This window comes from Mirounga leonina, unplaced genomic scaffold (genome assembly GCF_011800145.1).
Source record: "Mirounga leonina isolate KUSES-001 unplaced genomic scaffold, KU_Mleo_1.0 Mir_173, whole genome shotgun sequence".
NCBI lineage: Eukaryota > Metazoa > Chordata > Mammalia > Carnivora > Phocidae > Mirounga > Mirounga leonina.
Genome location: NW_023270447.1, coordinates 88,552,225 through 88,571,096, shown reverse-complemented (window position 1 = coordinate 88,571,096; position 18,872 = coordinate 88,552,225). Strand labels below are relative to the sequence as shown.

The 18,872-nt window shown below is 41.3% G+C and overlaps 1 non-coding gene across 1 annotated transcript; it reads left to right on the top strand.

Moving 5' to 3' along the window:
* The first annotated feature begins 13,084 nt into the window (after positions 1-13,084).
* LOC118020417 lies at positions 13,085-13,188 on the top strand. Its single transcript, XR_004681859.1, has one exon. It is a non-coding gene; the product is annotated as a U6 spliceosomal RNA (small nuclear RNA).
* The last annotated feature ends 5,684 nt before the right edge of the window (positions 13,189-18,872 follow it).

Sequence of the window (18,872 nt, the reverse complement as noted above, 5' to 3'; positions counted from 1 at the left end):
AAGGGGCGCCTGGGTGGCTCAGTCGTTGAGCGTCTGCCTTCGGCTCAGGTCATGGTCCCAGGGTCCTGGGATCAAGCCCCACGTCAGGCTCCCTGCTCCACGAGAGGCCTGCTTCTCCCTCTCCCACTCCCCCCGCTTGTGTTTCCTCTCTCGCTGTCTCTCTGTCAAATAAATAAAATCTTTAAAATAAAATACCAATGAAGTTGGCTGTCATAGTGAATTTTTGTAGACCAGTTCCTTTTCCCATTGCAGAAAGGGTCCTCAGATGGAAGGGAAAGCCTTTCGAGGCTGGCCCAGCCTCTGTTTCCCCTAAGTCTTTGGGTAACAGACACTAGGGGCTGCCGCACACGCTGCCCGAACCCACCAGCCAGAGCCCCCCTCTGTCCCTGCCCACGTGACCTGGGTGAGACCTGCCAGCGCGTGCGACTCCATCCTGGAGCCTCTGCTGTGCCTGCTGGGGGCGTTCTGTCTGCTGAGTGGCTGAGAGGAACGGCAGGGAGCCTGGAGCCACTGGCCGCCAACCTGTCACTGAGGAGAGCCTGCCCAAGAACGCTGAGAACGGTACTTGACCTGGGATCCAGCTGGACCTGAGCAAGAACGACTCCTGGTTGGTCACAGAAGCCAGCAGAGTCCCTGGGCTTCTTTTTATCTCCTGACGAGTGACTGCTACATCTCCAAAGGGGTGGAATAGGGTTAAGGCTTCAGAACACGGAGCTGAGCTACTAAGTAAAGCTCTCAGCTGAACAACCTCATCGCATGTTCTTTGCTTTCTTTCTCCTGTTCCTTTTCCACCTTCCCTCCTCTGGCAAAGAACAAATGTCAGCAAACTGTGGAAAGGCCGGCTGGGGGCCGGTAACTATTTTAAACATGTGGGCCATCAAGTATCTGTCATACCTACTCGACGGGCCTTGTAGCACCAAAGCAGCAGACAAGACACACGTTAGGCAATAATCATGGTTGTGTTCCAACAAAATTTACAAAACCAGGCAGCTGTGGGGCTTTGGCCCTCAGGCTGCGCTTTGCTGACCCCTGGACTGGGAAGCAAGGCAGATAATTTTTTTTAAATGCAGGCATCTAACTGCACATTTTGATAAACTATGAAGCTATAAAGAGACTGCTAAGGGAGAGAGGACAGGAGAGACTGTGTTCTGAGAGGCAAGTAGGGTAAGGAGGCAGTGATGGGGTCACTGCAGCTGGTCAGAGAAGGCCTCTCTGGAAAGGGACCTCGGAAACTGGGCACTTGGGTGTGAATGAGGCAGGTCTGGTAGCATTCCAGGAAGGAGAAGCCGGAAGTGCAAAGGGCCTGAGGCAGGGCCTGAGGTATGGAGGGACAGCAAGGGGGCCAGTTGAGGGGAAACTCAGGGAGGTGAAGTTGGGGAGGCAGCCTGAGCCAAGGCTTGGAACTTAGAGAACCATCGAGGAGGGACCGTCCTACTTGGCTCAAAGGCCCTGCTGAGAAGGGCTGCTGCAGGCCCCAGGGTGGGAAGCTTGAGGCATGGGGGGGATGGCAGTGGTGGGGCGCCTGTGCGTGGGTGGGAGAAGAGGCGTCTAGGGCATTTTGCCGCATCTCCGACTCGAACACAAGGTCAAATGGAGCTTCTGTGTCTGGAGCTGGAGGAAGTGGTTGAGGGTGGGTGGGGCGAATGTAGAGATCAGATGGACAAATTTGAGGTGTCTATAAAATCGACTTTCGCTATGGAACGCGAAACCAGAATGTCACAAATTACTGACCTGAGAACAGTGAGCATTTGTAAACTCTCCCAAGTTAACCAGGGTTTTTTACTAGCAGCCCCTAGCTCTGAATAAGCTCCCTGGAATTTTAGAGGGATCGACAGGAAGGGAACCAGCGAAGTAGATAATTTGAATTTTTGTGCCCTTGGGGCAGCCAGAAAAGGTAGTTCCAGAATGGCTGACAATGAAAGAGCATTTCTGAGAGGATCCTTTATCAGAGCTCAGGTGTTGTCGGGAAGGGTTTTTTCCTGACAGTTTTTGGGGCAGGGGCCGCAGGACTGCCTTATCTAAACCTAGGGCCGTTTCTGGCTAGGTCAAGAATTACTGGCTTTAGGCACATTGATAACAGGCAGGAGCCTCCACCCTCTCTCCAGCTACAGCTTTTCTGTGCTAAACACACCTGCTGCCCTCCTTCTAGGGGGAGAGGGGGAGGCAGACAAAACCTGGGAACATTTGGAAGTACCTGGAGTTGGAGTTTAGGGGTGTGGCCCGTCCAGCTTGACTGGATGACCCCTCCTAGGCCCGGGGTCACCGAAGGTCAAAGTTAGAGGGACTTTGGCCCCCACTTTGTCCACTCAACCTTAGGGACACTAGCCACAGCTTTGGGAGCTCCCTCAGTCTGCCCAGGTCGCCCGGATGGTTATGGAGGAGAGTGGGTCCAGAAATCAAGCTCTAGCCCGGAGCTCAGTCCTCCCGAGAAAGGAGAACATGCCCTGGCGGGACACAGCCCAGCGCTGGGCAGGAGGCGGCCAGGCTCCATTCCTGGGGCCTGTCCAGGGAAGTGACGGCCAGACTGCTCTTCGGAAGGGGAAGTCAGTGACTGTCTTTCGGTGTGATGTAGGATATTAAGGTGAAAGGCTTTGATTGGGTCCCCAGGGCTGAATAGTAGGACAGCTTGTTGAGCACCTACTGGGTACCGAGCACTGAGCTAGGTGACTCATTTCCTTCACACTCTACACAAGAGGGATCATAGCGCATGTCACCCCGTTCTGCCCCCTGTTCGGGCACTGATTCTGTCGTAGAGAAAATGTGTACGGAGAGATTCGCGTGCTGCCCCTTTCAACCCAATCTTCAATGCTGGCAGCCTTACAACGTGGCTGGAGTTGCCATCCGTTGCAAAAAGGAGAAAAACCTTGTCTCTTTAGAGGTTGAGAACTTGTCTGTCCTGTGCTGTACAGGATTGCCGGAAGGATCGAAGGCCACAGTAAAAGGGAAGTACCTTTTCTTAAACTGTGAAACATGAAATGTATTTTTAGTGTGACCAACTGTCTCATCTTAGAGTCTGGTTATGTGTTCTCTATTCTAGGGTGTTGGTTCCCTAAGGAATGAGGAGAACATTAAATTTTCCTGCAGAATAATCTCAGCTTTTTTTTTTTTTTAAGGAAATTCCCTATCTTTGCCCTTAGTTAGGGGACCTTCCTAAGTCACACCTGCCTGCAAAGTCATCAGCAGTGAGGTGTGCAGGAAGGGGCTGCAGGAAATCCTGTCTGCATCTGGCCGGGACACATCCTGTTTGCTCCTAGCGTGGGGTCCTTCTGGAGCTGGCCCTTGGCCCTGTCCCAGCTCTGACCTGAGGCCCCAGGCCTGGGGGCTCCCATGGGGCCTGGAGGAAGGCTTCACCTGCTCACCATTTCCACCATCACTATCATCTTCATCACCGCCATCCTCTGCTTCCTGCAACCCGAAGGGGCTGTTCCAGGTTCCCAAACCAGTCCTGGGCCAGCCGCAACGATTGTCAAACCAGATGAGGTCTCCCCATCGGGCCTCATGGCTCTGCTGCTTTCTTTTGCTTTTTCAGTTCTGTGTGTGACCATGTCATCACTTTTTATTTTTAAGATTTTATTTATTTATCTGACAGAGACACAGCGAGAGGAAACACAAGCAGGGGGAGTGGGAGAGGGAGAAGCAGGCCTCCCGCTGAGCAGGGAGTCTGATGCGGAACTCGATCCCAGGACCCTGGGATCATGACCTGAGCCGAAGGCAGATGCCCAACGACTGAGCCACCCAGGCGCCCAAGGGTCTTTTCTTTTTAAAAAGTACTCTGTTTTTGAGTTCAGCCTGCTCTTGGAAATTTTTACTTGGCTTAAAAATAACATGAGAGGGGCACCTGGCTGGCTCAGTCAGTGGAGCATGCGACTTTTTTTTTTTTAAAGATTTTATTTATTTATTTGACAGAGAGAGACACAGCGAGAGAGGGAACACAAGCAGGGGGAGTGGGAGAGGGAGAAGCAGGCCTCCCGCTGAGCAGGGAGCCTGATGTGGGGCTCGATCCCAGGACTCTGGGATCATGACCTGAGCCGAAGGCAGATGCTTAACGACTGAGCCACCCAGGGGCCCCGAGCATGCGACTTTTGATCTTGAGGTCGTGCGTTTGAGCCCTATGTTGGGGGTAGAGATTACTTTAAAAAAAAAAAAAAAACCACAGGGGTGCCTGGGTGGCTCAGTCGTTAAGCGTCTGCCTTTGGCTCAGGTCATGATCCCAGGGTCCTGGGATCAAGCCCCGCATCAGGCTCCCCGCCCGGCAGGAAGCCTGCTTTTCCCTCTCCCTCTCCCCCTGCTTGTGTTCCCTCTCTCGCTGTCTCTCTGTCTCTCTGTCAAAATAAATAAATAAAATCTTTAAAAAATAATAATAAAAAGACAAAAGTCTTTAAAAAAGAAACATTCGAATGATAAGTTCGTTGTCTTAAAAAACAAAGACAAGAACAAAACTAGGTAATGCAGTAGCCATCTACAGATGCAACCCTTGGGTTGGGGACAATAGAATCTGGGGAGCTACCTTACAAGAGAGCAACCAGGATCAGGGCGCTGGGCCTCGATGGATCCACATCTCTGTTTCAGTATTAAAAAAAAAAAAAAAAAGCCATAAAAAGTATGCTTGGCTGAGGTTTCTTCTTTCAAAGGGAGAATAATTTCACCAAGTTTACTGAAGAGAAAGTGGTGCTTTGTTTTTACAACCAGATGGAATGTAGCCAGTGTCAGTCCTGAATTCCTGTGTTCCGAGGATCTGTCCTTCCAGCCCGGCCATTGGGTGGAGGCCTTGGGCCCTGCCTGCCCCGAGCCTCGGGGCCCCAACATGGTGCGGTGTGTGGTCAGTTTCACAAAAAGCCCAATTCTCTCCATTCCCGTTGCTGAATGACCGGCCCTGGGGATGGGGGGTTGTAAGGTGCCAGCCCTGTGAAGATGACTTAACCAGGTGAGAGGCAGGTAGAAGATGGTACATAAGCTGATAGCCGCACCCTAGAGCCTGAGACTGTCCCTTCGTTTTACATGGTGAATCAATGCAGGAATAAAACGTGCACGTTCACGAGCAAGAATGAGATCACCTTCTTTTCTAATACTTGGTTATGCATCTCCGTCCCTTATCCGAGAATGACAGCCACTCAGCGTACTTAGGGCAGAGCAAATTATCTCTGGATTGTGGATAATACTATGTCATTATTCCATGAGGCATCTAGCTCAGTGCCACCTGAGTCTTAAAACACTTTTTAAAAAATTTAATTATGCAATGGATACGTCAATACCTGCTCATTGGAAAAGACTCAGATGATACATGAATACACAATGCAGGACTCAGAAGTGTGCCTTCCTGCCCTCGCTTGCCCCAGTCTTGCCCCAAAGTCCCACTTTGGGGTCTCTCTTCCAGTCTAGTTTCTGTGAACTTCCCAATGTCTAATAATACACATCCACACCCACACACATTCTAATAGGTTGCACATACACATAGATATGCACATTAGAGTTTTAAAAATTATTCTGGGATAAATAAAATAGGATCCTATTGTGTGCATTGTTTTGCAGATTCGATTTTTTTTTTTTAAGATGTTATTTATTTATTTGAGAGAGAGAGAATGAGAGACAGAGAGTATGAGAGGGAAGAGGGCAGAGGGAGAAGCAGACCCCCCGCTGAGCAGGGAGCCCGATGTGGGACTCGATCCCGGGACTCCAGGATCATGACCTGAGCCGAAGGCAGTCGCTTAACCAACTGAGGCACCCAGGTGCCCGCAGATTCGATTTTTTAAAAAAAAACTTAAAATGTCTTAGAGATCTGCCCATACCAGGTGGGTTGTCTATGTGACAGTTGAACAGCACAGATGTATTGTAACCAATCCTCTACTGATGGACTTTTTCCTCCAATTTTTAAAAATGTGGTAAAATACACATCGCATAAAATTTGTCATCTTAGCCATTTTTTAAATAATTTTTTAAACACCAAAGGAAGTTCTACACCTTGTTTTTCCTTTTCCCTTTCTATTTAAAAAGGGATTTTATTTTTTTAAGTAATCTCTACACCCAAAATGGGGCTTAAACCTACAACCCCAAGATTAAGAGTTGCGTGTTCTACTGACTGAGCCAGCCAGGCGCCCCTCATCTTAGCCATTTAAAACTATACAGTTGAGTAGCATTAAGCACATTCATATTGTGCAAAATTCCATCTCCAGAACTTTTCTCATCTTGCCACACTGAAACTCTGTCCCCATTAAAAATGAACTCCCCATTCCCTCCCTCTCCCAGCCCCTGGAAACCATCGTTCTATTTTCTGTTTCTATGAATTTGACTATATTCTGAATCTATGAATAAATCTATGAATTATGACTATAAATCATATAGTATTTGTCTTTTTGCGACTGCCTCATGTCATTTAGCTCAATGTCCTCAAGGTTCATCCATGTTGTAGCACGTGTCAGAATTTCCTTCTTTTTTAAGGTTGAGTAAGATTCCACTGTATGGACGGACTGTGTTTTGTTCATCCATGCATCTATTGATGGACAGGCTGCTTCCACATTTTAGCTACTGTGAATAATGCTGCTGGGAACACGGGTGTACATATATCTCTTGGAGAGGTTGCTTTCAATTCTTTTGGGTACACACCCAGAAGTGGACTTCTGGATCTTCTAGAAATGGTAATTCCATTTCTAATTTTTTGAGAAGCCACTAAGTTGTTTTCCACAGCGGCTGCACCATTTTTACATTTCCACCAACAATGCACAAGGGTTCCAGTGTCTCTGCATCCTCCCCAACATGTATGCTTTTCTTCTTTTAGAAAAAATGATAGTAGCCATCCTAATGTGTGTGAGGTGATAGCTCGCTGTGGTTTTGATTTACACTTCCCTAATGATTAGTGATGCTGAGCGCCTTTTCATGTGCTTCTTAGACATCTGTATGTCTGCTTTGGAGAAATGTCTGTTTAGGCTCTTGCCCATTTTTGAATCAGGTTCTTTCGTTTTTTTGTTGGTGATATTAAAGGATTTTTAAGTTTTTTTTTTACAGTTATTCAATATTTAAGAAAACATTTTAGGGACAAATTTGTGTGTACATCTTTGTGCAAGTGTGAACTCTAAAAATTAGAGTTTGTAAGATCAAAAAGCAGGCACATTAATTTTGATAGATATGGCCGAGTTGTTCTCCAATTTGCCTGCTTCCCCCGTCCTCAACAATGCTTGTTATTATCCACCCTTTTTTTCTAAATTTTAATTCCAATATATTTACATACAGTGTTACATTACTTCCGGGTGCAAATAAAGTAAGTCAACAACTCTATACATTACTCAGTGCTCATCATGACAAGTGTAATCTTTAATCCCCTTTATGTATTTCCGCCCTCCCCCCACCTACCTCCCCTCTGGTGACCATCAGTTTGTTCTCCATAGTTGAGTGTGTTTTTTGGTTTATCTCTTTTTTTCTTTGTTGGTTTGTTTTCTTTTTTCTTTTCTTTTTTTTTAATTAAGTAGGCTCCATGCCCAACACGGGGCTTGAACTCACAGCCCCAAGATCAAGAGTCACATGGTCTATTGACTAAGCCAGCCAGGTGCCTCTGTTTTGTTTCTTAAATTCTTCATATCAGTGAAACCATATGGTATTTGTCTTTCTCTGATTGACTTACTTCACTTAGCATCATACACTCTAGATCCATCCATGTTGTTGCAAATGGCAAGATTTCATTCTTTTTTAAGGCTGAGTAATATTCCATTGTGTATACATGCCACCTCTTCTTTATCCATTCATCTGTTGATGGGCATGTGGGTTGCTTCCATATCCATCTTTTTATTTAAAAATATTCTTTGTGAAATAGCTTACATACAAAGAGTGGATGAAAATGCAGATGTCATGGGACACCTGGGTGGCTCAGTCAGTTGGGCTTGATTTCGGCTCAGGTCATGATCTCAGGGTCTTGGGATCAAGCCCTGCATTGGGCTCTGCTTTGGGAATGGAGCCTGCTTGGGATTCTCTCTCTCTCTCTACCTCTCCCCCCACCAATCCCACCACCGCATGCACATGCTCTCTCTCTCTCTAAAAAAAATTAAAATTAAAATTAAAAATTAAAAATAATAAAAAAGGAAAATGCAGAGGTACAGTTTTAAATGAATGGTTGTTTACTCACCACCCAAATTAAGAAAAGGAACTTTACCAGTGTTTTACTGCATGATTCTTCCCAGTCATAACCCGCAACCTAAGACCCAAAGGTAACCACTTTCATGAATTCACTGCATGAATATCCCACAATTTGTCCATTGTACACTGATGAACATTTGGGTCACTTCCAATGCTGTGCACATGTCTCCTGATACCCACGTGCAGGAGCTTTTCCAGGGCAACACTTTGCTGTGGACTGCTCATGCTTTATTGTAGGACTGACGGGTTCTTTTTTTTTTTTTTTTTTTTAAAGATTTTATTTATTTGACAGAGAGAGACACGGCGAGAGAGGGAACACAAGCAGGGGGAGTGGGAGAGGGAGAAGCAGGCTTCCCGCCGAGCAGGGAGCCTGATGCGGGGCTCGATCCCAGGACCCTGGGATCATGACCTGAGCCGAAGGCAGATGCTTAACGACTGAGCCACCCAGGCGCCCCCTGACAGGGGTTCTTAACTGCTTATGTTTCATGGACCCCTTTTGCACACTAGTGAAACCATTGGACACTTTCTTAGAATAACATTTAAAAATATGTAAAATAGAATACATAGGATTACAAAGAAAACCAATTATATTGGAATATAGTTTTCAAAATATTAAGAAAGCAAATTCATGATAAAATATATGTCCTCCTACCATTAAATGGTAATATTTAGTCATCAGTCTCATACCCACCCTAATTTTTTTTTTTCTAAGTAGGCTCCACACCCAGCAGGGAGTGCAGTGCAGGGCTTGAAGTCACAACTCTGAGATCCAGACCTGAGCTGAGACTAAGAGTCAGACACTTAACCGACTGAGCCACCCAGGTGCCCCATACATACCCTAATTTTGAAGTTGTGATGAACATAAATGATAGTTTGAGATATCAGCAACAAGTTTAATGTGGTAATGTGATAATCTATATTCTTTTGGTGGAAGTCATAGGCATGACTAATACTACTTTGGTTTGATTGCTAATAGAAGAAAATACCAAGTTTCAGTTAAAAGTTAGCAAAAATACATAGTTTTTCTTTTTTTTTCCTCATTGAAGTTTACAGAGCCCCAAGTTCCATTTGTCTACCCCAGGTTAAGAATCCCCACACTAAGAAATGCTAACCCATCTCCCACATGGTTATGGTGCTTTATACTTCGAGCACAGCGAATGATTCCTGTCTCACTTCCGGACAACACTAGCTATAGTCAGGCTTTCAAATTAGTGCCAATATGGTGGGTGTGAAATAGTATCTACTTGAGACTTTAATTTGCATTTTCCTGATTATTCATGAAGCATCTTTCCATGTGTTTTTTTCCTTCTCTGTAATGACTGTCTTTTGCTTATTTTTCTGTTGGGTTTTTGGTTTTTTCTTTCTGATTTGTAGGAATTCTCCCTATGAGAAGAAATGGCGGAGAAATGGATGAAGTGTTTTTGCTTTTGTTTAAATAAATAATAAAGAAAAAACAAAAAAACCTATTATTTATATATGTTGCAAGTATATTCTTCTGGATTGTGGCTTGCCCTTTTTATTCTTCATGGTATCCGTGATAAAACGGAAATTCTTAATTTTAATATAGTAGAATCTGTCAATTTTTGTCTTTATAGTTTGTGCTAAATTCTTTTCTATTTCTAGATCATGAATGGGTGGGAGGGATGGGGTGGCTGGGTGATGGACATTGGGGAGGGTATGTGTTGGGGTAAGTGCTGTGTATTGTGTAAGGTGATGAATCACAGAGCTGTACCCCTGAAACAAATAATACATTACATTATATGTTAATAAAAAAAAGATCATGAAGACTTCCACTTTTATTGTTTTCTAAATTATTTACAGATTTGTATTTCACATGTAAGTCTTCAATCTACCTGGAATTAATTTTATGTATGTTGAGGTAGGGATCTGATTTCATTATTTTCCCACATGGTTAATTAGTTGTCCCAGCACCAATTGGTGAATCCATTTATTCCCCACTAATCTGCAGTTCCAGTTCTGTCTGAAAGCAAACTTCCATAAGTGCTTTGTTTCTGGGCTCTATCCAATTTCTTTACCTGGTGGAGGCAAGTCTCTCATTTTCTTCAGGCGTACCCTGGCTATTGGCAGCCTCAGCTCTTCCAGAGAAATGTTAGAATCGGCTTGCCAAATCTCACAAAAAATAACTCGTGGAATTCTTAATTGGGATTGCATTGAATTTGTAGAGCAACTTGTGGAAAGTTGACATCTTTCTGTTACTGAGTCTTATCCAAGAATATAATCTGCTTTCCATTCATTTAGGTGTCCTTTAACATCTAATGTCTTTTCAATAAAATCTTGTTAATTTCTCCAGCAAAGGCTTGCACATCTTTTGTTAGATTTATTATTAGCTCTTCCTTCCTTCCCACCTTTCAGTTCTTTTTTTATTTCTGATATTATAAAGACCTTTTAAAAATTGTTTTCTGATTGTTGCTGGTATATAGAAATGCAGATATGTACTTTTATATATTGATCGTGTATCCAACCTTTACAAATTCTCTTATTCTAATATAATGTAGCCATAAATTATTTTTAAAATTTTCATATATCTATTCATATCATCAGCAAAGAATGACAATTTATTTCTCTCTTTCCAATCCTTAAATGTTTTATTTATTTTTCTTGCCATTCTATCCTGGTTAGGATCTTCAGTGCAATGCTAAATTCAAGTGATCAAAATGGGCAACGTAGGTCACATTGGATTTTAAAGGGAATTAAATATAACATTTGTTGTAGAGTTGTCATTTTTGGTATATACTCGTATTCCATCTTTATTGTTATTGTTACAAAATACTATGATTTTAGTGGTTTAACAACACAAATATATTATTTTACAGTTCTGGAGGGTAGACATCTGACAGGGTCTCACTGGGCAAAAATCAAGGTGTGGACAGGATTGTGCTTCCTTCTGGAGACACTAAAGAAGTATCCACTTCCTTGACTTCTCCAGCTTCTAGAGGCACCCACATTCCTTGGTTGTGACTCCGCCCTCCAACTTCAAAGTCAGTGATGTTGCATCAATGATCCTTCCATAGCCACATCTCCCTCTGACCTACTGCAGCCAGAAAAGGTGCTCCACATTAAAGGATTCATGTGATCAGACTGGACCACCTGGATAATCCAAGATAATCTCCCATTTCAAGGTCCTGAACCCTAATCATGTCTTCAGAGTCCTTTTTGCCATGAATGGTAATGTATAGGTTTTGGAGATAAGAATGGGCCATCTTTAGAGGGGGCGGGTTGCAGGGGGCATTATTCCAACCCATGTAGGCTGGCTGGGTCTGAGGACCCAGAGGGAGTCCCACAAAGACCAGCCAAGAGAGTCCCTGGCCTTGCACAGGATGGAAATCAAATGTGAGCCGAGACAAAGTGAGAGCAGAGTTTATTGAAGACAGGGTGTGCAGATAAGGACACAGCATCCGGGAGACTTGGGAAGGAAAGGAGAGTGAATCTTATCTTTGCTCGGGCTTTGGGGTTTTTATTGAGGATTGTAATCTGGTGATGTGTTTTCTCCACCACCCAGGAACTGGTTAAAACAAAGGTGAGTGTTTAGGTGTTCTCCATAAGTCACTTATGCCCTGGAGCCAGGGGTCTTGGTGAGCCAGTGGTCTAGAAAACGCTCATGACAACCCCTCCCAGTCACTCCTTGGATATTATCTATTGTGCTGGAAGCCTGAAAAGAATTGTTAAGTCCTTGACCTCCAAAAAGAGGACATACATTAACTGTTCTATAAGACCTGTGTAAGGTGGGGGCAGATCCTAGCAAGAACAGAAGCAGGAAAAGGAGCAAAAAAAGCATTTTCATGGGGTCCCTTTAGTTTCCCCATCTCACGACTATCATAATATTATTTATTAGGTTAGGGAAATGCACTTCCATTCTTTGATTGCTAAGTTGTTGTCATAAGTAGATGTTGAAATTTATTAAATGACTGTCCTAAGTTTCTCAGTTAAGATCATACGGTTTTTCTTCTTTAATCCATTAATGTCATGAATTATGTTAGTACATTTTCTAGTGAACTACTCTTACATGCCTGAGATAAACCAACTTGGTTTATAATGTTTTATCTTTTTTATATGTTACTAAATTCTGTTAGGCAAGTATTTAATCTAGGATTTTTTGCATCTCATGTGGAGGTTGAACTGGCATTTTCCTTTCTTGTATGATTTTTCGTGTCAAGGTTATGCTAAAGTCATACCTTGAGTGGGAAGAGTCCTTCTTCTTTTCTACAGAAACATTTGTGAATGATTAAAATTATATATGTACATAATTTTAATCATTCATAAATATATGCATGTTTATTTATTTGAATGTTTAATGCAATTTGCCTCTGAATCTATCTGGGTCTGGTGTTTTCTTTGTGGTGAGATTTTTGTTTTAATTGAGCTAAAATTCATAGAACATAAAAGTATCCACTTTAAAGCATACAGTTCAGTGGCATTTAGAAATTCACAGTGTTGTGCAACCATCACCTCTATCCAGTTCCAAAACATTTCAGCGTTCCCTAAGGAGACTGTCCCCATTAGCAGTCACTACTTCCCCCTCCCCGAGGCCCTGGTAGTCTCTCCTCCACATTCTGTCTCTATGGATTTACCTATTCTGGATATTTGACATAAATGGGATTATCCTGTGTGTGACCTTTTGAGTCTGGCTTCTTTCACTTAGCAGAATGTTTCAAGGTTCATCAACATTGCAGCATGTGTCAGAATTTCATTTTTAAGCTTGAATGAGATCCTGTTGTATGGGTCTGCCATATTTCGTTCATCCATTCATCCATTGATAGTCATTTGGGTTGTTTCCACCTTCTGGCAGTTGTGAATAGTGCTGCTGTGAATATTCATGTACAACCATTTGTTTTGAGTACCTATTTTCACTTCTTTTGTATGCACACCTAAGAGGGGAATTGCTGGATCCTATGGTAATTCTCTGTTTAGCTTTTTGAGACACCACCATTCAAATTCTTTTCAAGTAGCTTTGGCAGAACATGTACTAAAATTGGAATGATACAGAGAAGATGAGCAGGGCCCCTGCACAAGGATGACACACAAATTCCTGAAGCATTCCATATTTAAAAAAAAATTCTTTTCAGGTAACAGGATTATTCGAGTTCTTTATTTCTTCCTGAGATGGTTTCAGTAATTGTGTTTTTTCCAGGAAGGTATCTACTACTTTATCTAAGTTTTCAAATGTATTGGCATAAATGTTGATATTAGCTTTAATAATATATATATATATATATATATATATATATATATATATATATATATTTTTTTTTTTTTTTTTTTTTTTTTTTTAGGAGGGATAGAGGGGTGGGGAGGGGCAGAGGAAAAGGAGAGAGAGAGTCTTAAGCAGGCTCCTTGCCCAGCATGGATGGAGCCCAATGCGGGGCTTGATCTCAGGACCCTGAGATCATGACCTGAGCCCAAGTCAAAAGCTTAACTGACTGAGCCACCCAAGCGCCCCGATAATACTTTCTATTTTATGTTTTCCTAGCTTTTCAGAAATTTCTACTCTTATTCTTTCCTTTCCAAACTTTTTAAATTCTGAAATTGAGTGCTTGGTTCATTTATTTTGAGATTTTCTTCTTTTCCAACATACATAGCAAAGATTAAACATTGTTTCTATATACTGATGTCAGTTTGTGTCAGCGTTCAGTTCTGATTACTTCCAAGTGTATGCATTTTTTCCAGTTTATCTTTCTATATTTTGTCACTGATTTCTAACTTAATTGTAGTGTGGTCAGAGAGACTGGTCTGTATGGTACCAATCCTGTGAAATATGTGAAACCTAACAGTTGGTCAACTTTTGTAAATATTTCACATGTGGTTGAAAAGAATGGGTCTTCTCACATCCATCAGAATGGCTAAAATGAAGAGGTAGAATGCTACCAACCACTGATGAGCTGTGGGACAACTAAAACATTCACATACTTCTGGTGGGAATGTAAATTGCTACAGCCATTTAGAAACCTTTTGGGCAATGTCTGCAAAGGCTAAACATAAGCTAAACATACCCAACAGAAATACATACACATGATCATCAGAAGACATTTACAAGAATGTTCATCCTGGGACACCCAACTGGCTCAGTTGGTAGAGTACATGACTCTTGATTTCGGGGTTGTGAATTCAAGCCCCACATTGGGTATAGAGATTACTAAAAGAAAAATAATAATAAAGGTTAAAAAAAAATGTTCATCCTAGCACCATTTGTGCTACTTGCAAAGAGGCAACGATCTAAATGTCCATCAACAGAAGTATGGAGGGCGCCTGCATGGCTCAGTTGGTTAAGTGTCTGCCTTCAGCTCAGGTTGTGATTTCAGGGTCCTGGGATTGAGTCCTGCATTGGGTTCCCTGCTCAGCAGGGAGTCTGCTTCTCCCTCTACCCTTCCCCCCCTGCTCATGATCTCTGTCTTGGATAAATAAATAAAATCTTAAAAAAAAAGAACAAAAAACCCAGAAGAATGGGTAAATGTGGTTTATTCATACAATGAAATAAGAATGAAAAAGATATTCCTACACACATAAATCTCATAAACATAATATTGAGCAAAAGAGACACAAAAGAGTACTACTGTATGATGTCATTTATAATAAGTAAATATGGGCAAAATTAATCACTTAAGCATTTGAAGTCAGGATGGTGGTTTCCTGTAGCATGGACTGTGACTGTGGGTGGTGTAGGGGCAAGAAAAAGGGTTTGAGGGTGTCATAAAGTTCTATTTCCTGATATAATCCAAGTCCTAGGTCTGTAGTGTGTCAACCTCACGAGAATTCATTAGGTCATATATTTTTGATTCACATACTCTTCTCTATATATGTTATTGTTCAATAAAAAAGTTCAGTTAATGGTCACCTGGTAGCTCAGTTGGTTAAGCACCTGACTTGATTTCAGTTCAGGTCATGATCTTGGGGTCCTGGGATGGAGCCTTAATACAGGCTCCTCACTCAATGGGGAGCCTGCTTGATGATTCTCTTTCTCCCTCTCCCCTCCTCCTACTCGTGCGCATGCGTGCGCTCTCTCTCTTCTCAAATAAATAAATCTTTTAAAAAAATTTCAGTTAAAAAAAAGAATGTGTATTCTTTAATTGCTGGGCACAATAGTTATATATTCATTAAATCAAGCTTGTTAGTGGTGCCTGGCTGGCTCAGTTGGTGGAGCCTGTGACCCTTGATCTCCAGGTTGTGGGTTCGAGCCCCATGTTGGGTGTAGAGATTACTTAAAAATAAAATCTTAAAAAAAATTTCTTTAAATCAAGCTTGTTAATTGTTCTGGTCAAATCTCTGTCCTTACTTATTTCTTACACACTTGATCTGTCAAGTGCTAAGAAAAGTTATACTAAACTTTCCCACCATAACAGTGGATTTGTCAGTCTCTTCTCATAGATCTGTAAATACATGCTGTATATATTTTGAGGCTATATTATTGGGTGCTTAAAAGTTTAGAATCATTATCTTTTCCTGGTGAATTGCAAATTTTTGTCATTATGTAGTCCTCTTTATCACGGGTAACAATTTTTGCTTTCTTATCTATTTTGTCTGATGTTTGATAGCTGTTCCAGCTTTCTCTTGGCTACTGTTTTCCAATTTATCTTTATCTATATTTTCAATTTTTTTAGTGTATGTTTTGGAAGCATGTCTTGTGAACAGCATGTAGAGGAATTATTTTTTAAAAAATCTGGTTCAACAGTGTTTTCTTTTAACTATTATCTTTCTTCTGACATTGATTATTGCAGTTGAGAAGTTAGTCATCTACTTGTTATTCCTTTGTAGGTGATTTGTTTCATCCCCTTGCTCTTGCTGCCTCCAAAATTTTTGCTTTTCTTTGGTATCTTCCAGTCTCACTGCAAATCTATGATTTGTGGATCTACTTTCCTCCTTCCTTCTCTCCCTCTCTCCCTTCCTTCTTTTAACCTGTTGGGATTTATTGGATTTTTGAATTTGAGCCTTGGTATATTTGAACAATTCTGGCTAATTCTCATCCATTATATTTTCAAATATTACTTCTTTCTCATTCCCTTTGGTCTCTCCTTCCAGACAACATAACTTACCAACTTTTGTTCTATATTTTGTCTCAAACTCTTTTTCGTGTTTTCCTTCTCTTTGTGCTTTGGTACTGCATTCTCTGTGATATTTTTCAAATCCACCAGGTAGTTCATTAATTCTTCATCTGTGTTCAATTTGGTGGCTGGAGCATCCACTTAACTATTCGTTGTAATTATTACATATAAAGTTTATTTTTAAATGTTTTATTTTATTCTTTTTCAAATCTATTTGTTCTATGTACATATTTATTTGTTTAAACATACCAAACACATGTATTTTATGTTCTGTATCTGATAAAATCAGAAGTCTTTGTAATTGTGTCTGCTGTCTGTGGTTTCTGCTGTTCTTTATGGTGCTTTGTTTCCTTGTGTATCTTGTGATTTTTGCTTAGGAAGTGTTCATTTCCCTCTATTTCATTTTTTATTCAGTAGGAATTCTTTGAGGTTTGGACTGAGGTTGAGTTCTTCCAGAGGGGGTTTGCATATGCTTCTGAAAGTCACCTGAGGGCCCTATTATCCCAAGATGATGGGTGGGGTGTGTGTGTGTGTGTGTGTGTGTGTTGCATGCACGCACACTTGGTATCAGTTTTGGAGTTCAGTGCAGAAAATAGAAACCACTCTGTATTTTATGCAGAAAGGAGTTTAAAACAGGAAATTAAGTGCTTATAAAATCCCTGGAAAAATGGAGGAGTCATAATCAGGAGGCCTCTCTGGAACTGTTGAGTTGAAGACCATATCATCATAGTTTTAATTCAGACATAAGGAAACTAGGATTAGGAAGCCACTAAGGCTACTGAAGCTGTTACCATAACAACCATATCTACCCACAAAGCTGCTGATAAGACCCTGAAATGCTGAGTCTGGCCACTGCCACAACTATCTTTCACACTTGTCTTCATGACCTTAATTATGAGCTTAAAGACGGCCTCTGTGTCAACTTCATCTGCCAAATCTCACACAGGTCTGTGTAATTGGCCAAACCTAATTCACATCTACAACTTAGCTGCAAAAGAGCATCAGAAATGAAGTTTTTACTTTCTAGCCTCTATGATGCAGGAGTTGGTAATGTGTACTGAGTCCTGTTGATTATATTCAGCATAGAACCACCAGTTAGCTTCTCACTGCTCTGTAACAGCTCAGTTCTTGTTAGCCTTGGGTCAATATTTGCCTAGTGTATCTTTTCCATCCCCTTATTTTGAACCTTTGGGAGACACTATTCATTGGCTACTGAGCACTAATTTTGAATTCTCTTCTCTCTTGTATACTTTTACTATATAGGGTGGGAGTGACTATCTTCTCTTGCCCGGTGACAACTGTTTTGATTAATGAAACACAAGCAGAAGTCTGTTGAGAATTCTGGGAAGGTTTTTGTTTTTCCTGAAAAAGGAAACAATGTGACCAGTATTGCTTCTTTTCTTTTCCTGCCTTCACTATGAATATAATGGCTGGAGCCTTGGCAGCCTTTCTGTGACCATGAAGGAAAGGTCAAGAGAAATGATGAGACACTATCTCTACACTACTCAACAAAGACCAGCAGCCACATACTCCCAGACTTCTACAAGAAAAATAAACCCACTTTGTCAGCTATTGTTGGGTGGTGTTTCTGTTATTTGTACTCAAAAGTAGTTCTAACCAACACATAACTTTCTTTTTATATGCATCTTCTGTAAATAACATATAGATTTTGTTGTTGTTGTTGTTGTTAACTAAATCTGAAAATCTCCGTATTTTAAAATAGGGATTTAATTCATTCTTTTTGTGTGATTGCTGATATGTTTTGACTTATTCCTGAAAACTTATTTTGCTTACTTTTTACCATGATTCTTTCTAAAAGATTTTATATTTAAGTAATCTCTACACCCAATGTGGGGTTTGAACTCACAACATTGAGATCAAGAGTTGCATGCTCTACTGACTGAGCCAGCCAGGTGCCCCTACTATGATTTTTTTTAATGTTAAATTTCCCCCTTTTTCTTTCCATTTGTTGGATTCATCATTTTTTTAAAGTTTTCATTTTCTCTTTCTTCAAAATATTTAGAAGTTGTACATCTAATTTCTAGTATCCCAACAGAGACAAATTTCTGATCGTTTTTGCTTTTTGTGTGCTGTAGGTTGAATACTTTCTACTCATCTGTCTTGATGTTCATGTTAATGATTTTTTTCTTTTATCCAATCTGCTATCAATTCTCTAAAACAAAACAAAATTTTTGATACAGCATTTTTCAGGTCTAAGATTTCCATTTGGTTCTTTGTTATATTTTCTATATTACTTCTTAAAATTCCCTATATCTTCACCCATTCTATCCACTTCTCCTGTGAAATCTTTGTATTTATGATAATTATTTTGGCATCATTGTTAACTCAGCATCAGGTTATCTGTGGGTCTGCTTCTATTGACTGATTTTTCCTCTTGATTATGAGACGCATTCTCCTGCTTTTCATGTCTTATAAATTTTTATCATATACTGAACATTGCAGATGATATGATATAGAACAAGGGTTTCTGTCACCTTCCCTCTGAAAAGTGATAAATTTTGTTTTAGAAGGCAAATAAATTACCAGCTGATAACCTTGATTCTGTGGTGGTTTGGTTATAGGCTTTGTTAGGTTGTTTATTTCAGTTTTGCCCTCAGTCTGGGATGTGGCCCTCACTTCTAAAATATGGCCTTTCTGGGTTTTAGTAGAAAGCCAGTGGGTTTACCAAGCACCTTG